Source organism: Leucoraja erinacea, unplaced genomic scaffold, assembly GCF_028641065.1.
Source record: "Leucoraja erinacea ecotype New England unplaced genomic scaffold, Leri_hhj_1 Leri_253S, whole genome shotgun sequence".
Classification (NCBI taxonomy): domain Eukaryota; kingdom Metazoa; phylum Chordata; class Chondrichthyes; order Rajiformes; family Rajidae; genus Leucoraja; species Leucoraja erinaceus.
The window spans coordinates 168,784-174,847 of NW_026576154.1; the positions used below are offsets into that span (position 1 = coordinate 168,784).

The 6,064-nt window shown below is 48.1% G+C and overlaps 2 non-coding genes across 2 annotated transcripts; one reads left to right on the forward strand and one right to left on the reverse strand.

Annotated features, from left to right (window-relative positions):
• The first annotated feature begins 1,761 nt into the window (after positions 1 to 1,761).
• Positions 1,762 to 1,833, forward strand: trnam-cau (transfer RNA methionine (anticodon CAU)). The gene has a single exon. It is a non-coding gene; the product is annotated as a tRNA-Met (tRNA).
• Positions 1,834 to 3,139: 1,306 nt separating this feature from the next.
• trnad-guc (transfer RNA aspartic acid (anticodon GUC)) lies at positions 3,140 to 3,211 on the reverse strand. Its single transcript has one exon. It is a non-coding gene; the product is annotated as a tRNA-Asp (tRNA).
• Positions 3,212 to 6,064: the final 2,853 nt, after the last annotated feature.

Below are 6,064 nucleotides of genomic sequence, written 5' to 3' on the forward strand. Positions count from 1 at the left end.
GTGTTGCAGTCCATTTAAACTATATGTCATTATACCTATATATATTCCAGATAGTAATATAGGTATAATAGGATAATAGTACAATAATATAATGTATTATTATACCTATATATATTCGAGATAGATATTTCCACCGTCTTCCTGGAAACGGCCGCTACGGGCGGCACTATGTACCCCCCCCCCCCCCCCCACCCCCCCACCCCCCCCCCCCCCCCCCCCCCCCCCCCCCCCCCCCCCCCCCCCCCCGCCCGAGGAGAAGATCCGCGGCTCCGCGTTCGCGAATCGGCCGCTTTTTAATTGAGACCGCGGCTTCACTATGTTAAATACATAGGCCCCGCGATCAGAGCACCTTTTCCCGGTAAGTTATCGCAGGCAGCTCCGAGATTAAGAAGATTAAGACTTATTACTCTACAACAAGCTGGCATTAGTGAAAATATTTAATTTATCTTATTATTGATACATATAGTTTAGGCCCGCAACTTCATGAATGTATGAATAAGTGAATGAGTGATTGAGTGAGTGAATGGGTGAGTGAATGAGTGAGTGAGTGAGTGAGTGAGTGAGTGAGTGATGAATGAATGAATGAACGATTGAATGAATGATGAATGAATGAACGCATGCATGCATGAATGAATGATGAAGGAATGAATGAGTGAATGATTGAATGAATGTAGGCATGTATGAGTGAGTGAATGAATGACTGAATGAGTGAATGTACAGCCTCCAAATCTCATTTTTTCACATTATAAAGGGTGCAATTAAATCCATTAAAGTCTATACAGATTAATTTTCATCAATTCAGACTTTAGATCTTACCTTTCAGTTTGAGTTGATTCACAAAGTATCACAACTTTGTGTTGGAGCATCTCAGCAGGGACTTTGCTTTCAAGACTTTCTGCCACTTCTATCCACTTAGTTGCACATTTTTCAGACTTAATGCTTTTCTCATTAAATTCAATTACCCTGCTGCAAGTTTCCACGCCAAAGAACCTTCATCGGAATCCCCAGTAAAACAGGCATCAGTGAAGCCCTCTCAGCTATGATGTGTGCTAGCCTGAAACAATGCGCCTGATTGGTCAACTGGCAGACAACTCAATGTTAAACGTGCTTTGATTGGATTAAAAATACCCGAAATGGTTCCGGTTTTTCTCTAATTTAATAAAAAATGTGCAAGTCTTGTTCATGACGAGTTTCAGGTGTGATTTATATATATTTTGTACACAATATGTGAACATTTCATGTAGTTCTGTGACTTGGGTCACGAAACACTGGACAAAAGCTCCTCGGCCCACAGCCTATATTCAGTTAATCGCATTGACGGGGTTGGGAAATTAATGGGATCTGGGGATTGGACAAAATAAACAGCCGGGTGTGGGTGAATCCTCGGCTGCAGCTCAGTCGGTTCCCGCTGCTTTTACATTGAAGTGTGATCGGAAGATCGGCCCGAATGAATGTGGGAGAGACACAGAGCAAGATAAACAGAATATTCAGCAACAGGGCTGCTGGAATTGGGTAATTTAAATAATTTAAAAGTCATTGCGAAAGCCTCTGGAACGGTGTATCCGAGCGGGACAAACAGTACAGTCATAACAACGGGATGGGGCAGACAGTAAGAAATAATGAAAGTAAGATGGAGATAAAATGGAAGATAGAAGTGGGAACGCGAGAATAGAAAGCAAAGCCTGCAAACGGCGTGAGATAAGGGATGAACAGAACGAAATCTGCAAAAAGGAGCACACACGCTAAGAATGTTTCTGTCAGAGCAGAGTGGCGCAGCGGAAGCGTGCTGGGCCCATAACCCAGAGGTCGATGGATCGAAACCATCCTCTGCTATTCTATCAATGGATACTTTTGAGAAAATACCGTCCATTCCCATGCGTGCACAACGTTTATTTCGTTTCATTCGGGGAAATTCCTATTTCAACAAACGCTTCGCTTCATTGCATCATTTTATGCGTTTTATTGGAGAATCTGTGGGTGACGTCATGGTCCCCGTTGTGCTCGGCCGTTGACCAATTAATGCATAATATTCTCTGCTGCATGAAGCTGCGTTCTGGTCATAAGTGATCGGAGTAGAATTAGGCCATTCGGCCCATCACGTCTACTCCACCATTTAATCACGGCTGATCTATCTCTCCCTCCTAACCCCATTCTCCTGCTTTCTCCTCATAACATCTCCCCATGGTACAGAACAGGAAATGGTGGAGCCAATGGTTCAGCTCCTGTGTTCTTCATTGAAACTTTGATACAGAGATAAACACGTTCATGTTCAGTAGCAGAGAGAGTGGGGGAGCGGGGAATGGGTAGAACAAGGGGGATATCTCTGATAATCACTGAAGGGTAGTAGTCTACGGGACAGGTGGTGGGAAATGGGATGCGAGTGGATGGGCAATATCTGGTCGGCATGGAAATAGTGGCCCGAAGCGTTTTAGCTTTGGAGGAAGTCTGTCGGAGTGGAGGGAGAGTGAGGAGAGAGAGTTCACGAAATAGACAGTTAGCTGACGGCACTGGGTGTAAGAAGGAACTGCAGATGCTGGTTTAAATCGAAGACAGACACAAAAAGGTGCAGTAACTCAGTGGGACAGGCAGTATCTCTGTAGAGAATGAAGAGGTGACGCTTCGGGTCGAGACCCTTCTTCAGGCTTTCCCATTCAGGCACCCATTCCTTCTCTCCAGAGATGCTGCCTGTGCCGCTGATTTAGTCCAGCTGTTTGTGTCTATCTTCCGCACTCGGTGTATAGAAACATAGAAACATAGAAATTAGGTGCAGGAGTAGGCCATTCGGCCCTTCGAGTCTGCACCGCCATTCAATATGATCATGGCTGATCATCCAACTCAGTATCCCGTACCTGCCTTCTCTCCATACCCCCTGATCCCCTTAGCCACAAGGGCCACATCTAACTCCCTCTTAAATATAGCCAATGAACTGGCCTCAACTACCCTCTGTGGCAGAGAGTTCCAGAGATTCACCACTCTCTGCGTGAAAAAAGTTCTTCTCATCTCGGTTTTAAAGGATTTCCCCTTTATCCTTAAGCTGTGACCCCTTGTCCTGGACTTGCCTAACATCGGGAACAATCTTCATGCATCTAGCTTGTCCAACCCCTTAAGAATTCTGTAAGTTTAGAACGAAGAAAACCTTCTCCCCGTCGGGGAATTGAACCCCGGTCTCCCGCGTGACAGGCGGGGATACTAACCACTATACTAACGAGGAACCGCCAATGTATACTAGACAGAAGGCAGGCCACACTATTCCATCGGCGAGTGGGGAACGGAACCGTGTCCAGTGTGCCTTCCGCAGAGGCCGTTCACTGCACAAACCCCTGGTCCCATCTCAACCCCTTTCTTCAAATCACTCTTTCTCAACTCAACTCACAACGTTCGTCCCACTAAGACCTCCCCCTTCCCAGCTACTTTCCCCATGCATCAATGGGAGGTGCAACACCTGTCCCAATGCGCCCCACCCGCCCACCCCCACCCCCATGCGCCCCCACCCCTCGTCTCCCTCCAAGGACCACGACAGTCTTTTCATGTGCAGCAGAGGTTCATTTGCACCTCCTCCAACTTCATCTACTGTATCCGTCACCCATTCCTTCTCCCCTGAGATACTGCCTGTCCTGCTGAGTTACTCAAGCATTTTATTTTAATTGTCTACTGTATACCGCGTTGTTACTTGCGAACAAGGCAACAAGGCGAATTGTCTTTTTGTTTTTTTTGTTGTTTTCTGTTTTTGATTTGTATGTATACGACATTACTTGGGTTCAGGAGGTTAAAATCATTCAATTAAATGCCCAGGCGGGTGTCTACGGTTCTAGTCTGTGCCTTGCCATACTTGGGCTTTGGATTCATTTCTTGCTGAGAACGTGCCTGTTGACTCTGTTTAGCTTACTCAGACTTCTTGTTTTTTTAATTGTCCTGCGGTACTCTTGTTACTTGCGCCATTGTGTTGTCACTCTTTAAGCCCGGGCAGGCAGATTTCCTTGGGTCCTGCGTGTACATTGTGTTTTTGTGCTCCGCTGCTGCACATTGCCAATTGCATTTTGCGGGTCCCGGGCTAGTCTCACCGGGAGAGAAAACAGTCTTGCTGATCGCCGAATTTAGCCGGCATTCCGGGTCATTAGGGTCCTCCGCTGCTGCAGGGTGCACCAAACCCTGTAAACGCCTTGTTGCTGATTTTGCCCAGCACGTTAGGTCGCCAAAGGGTGAACCCGGTATAACGGTTGTGTGAAGTGAACTTGTGAAGGCACGGATAAGTTCCACAAAGTGTCAACGTGATCTGCTGGCCCTTCAACACTGAAGGAATCTGATATTCAGTTAATCGCATTGACGGGATTGGGAAATGAATGGGATCTGGGGATTGGACAAAATAAACAGTCGGGTGTGGCCCAGGTGTGGCCCAGAGGTGTGGCCGTTGGTGCGAGGGGAGGAGTATTGTATTGTATTGTATTGTATTCAATTTATTGTCATTGTCTCAATTTGAGACAACGAAATGAATTTTCCTTACAGGCAGTATCGTTAAAAAAAAAATCACAATAAAAATAATAAAAATAAATAATAAATAATAAATAAAAAATAAAACATATTAAAAATAAAATTGAAATTGAATTAAAAATTTAAAAAAAGCACAAACACATAAAGTCCACAACATAACATAAATGGCACCCAGGTGAGGAAGGCACCATAGTCCAGCCAGCCTCCCCTCCGTGTTCATCCGTGGTCGGGGCCTTCCGAGCACCCGCAGTCGCCGCCCCGGGTGGCCCGATGTTCAGGCCCTCACGCCGGGCTGGTGGAACGCCGACGCCGAACCCCGACGGTGAGCATCCTCCTCCTCAGCGGCCCGGACATCCTGATCAGCCGCCTCCCGCTGCCGGAGTCTGCAGCTCCCGAGTCCACAGGCCGAGCGGGGCAGAGTCACAGGACCCCGCGTTGTTAGTCAGCGCCGCCCGCGTTGGGAGCTCCGCAAACCGCAGCTCCATGATGTCGGTGCAGCAGGTCCAGCACTCCGGGCTCCAGACGGCGACCCCCGGTAAGGCATCGCCAGCCCCACGATGTTCCAGCGCTGTCCCGCCGCTGCTGGAGCTCCGGTCGATCCCGGCAGGAAAGGCCGCGCCAATCCAGGTAGGTAGGCCGCTGTGGGTGGGGGTGGGGGGAGGGGGGGGGGGGGCGAGGACGCGACTCGAATAATAGTCGCGTCCTCACCAGGAAGCGGCTGAAGGACGGTATCCCCCGCCCCGTGCCCTCTTCCCCCACATAAACACCCCAAAAAAACACAAAAAAACACACTTTTTCATAACTAAATAAACGAAAAAACAAAAAGATACCGGGCTGTAGGTGGAGGCTGCTGGCACCAGCGCCACCGGAAGTACAATACCTGCGCTGTAAGTATAAAATACATCGCGGGGCTTGTTTTCACAGAGGCCCAGGGAGCCGTTGGTGCGAGGGGAGGAGTACCTGCGCTGTAAGTACACCAAAATCGGCAAAGGTTCCAGCGAAGGAGTCTGGTGGAAGCCTCTGATTGGTGGAAGAGGACCAGGTTTACATTTTTACATTTCTGCCTTCAGGTTACGGATTCTGGGAGTTAAGGGTACAGTATTTATTAGTAAAGTTTAAAGGATAAAGTTTTGTGTTTTTTAATATTTAATATAGTTAATTTGGGAGTAAGATATGTCAGTGGAGATTGGCCCCGTGGTTTGCTCAGCCTGCAACATGTGGGAGATCAGGGATATGGTCGGTGTCCCTGGTGACTACGTTTGCAGGAAGTGTGTCCAGCTACAGCTCCTGGCAGACCGCATTGAACGATTGGAACTACGGCTGGGTTCATACTGGAGCATCCATGATGCTGCGAAAGTCGTGGATAGCACGTACAGCGAGTTGGTCACACCGCAGGTGAAAGGTAAGAGGACATAAAGGGAACGGGTCGCCAACAGCCAGCAAAAGCAGGCGGCAGGTAGTGGCAGGAGTCCCCGGTGGTCATCTCCCTCCTAAAAGGTATACCATTTTTGGATACTGTTGAGGGAGATGGCCATCATCGGGGAATGCAGCAGCAGCCAAGTCATGCAACGATGGG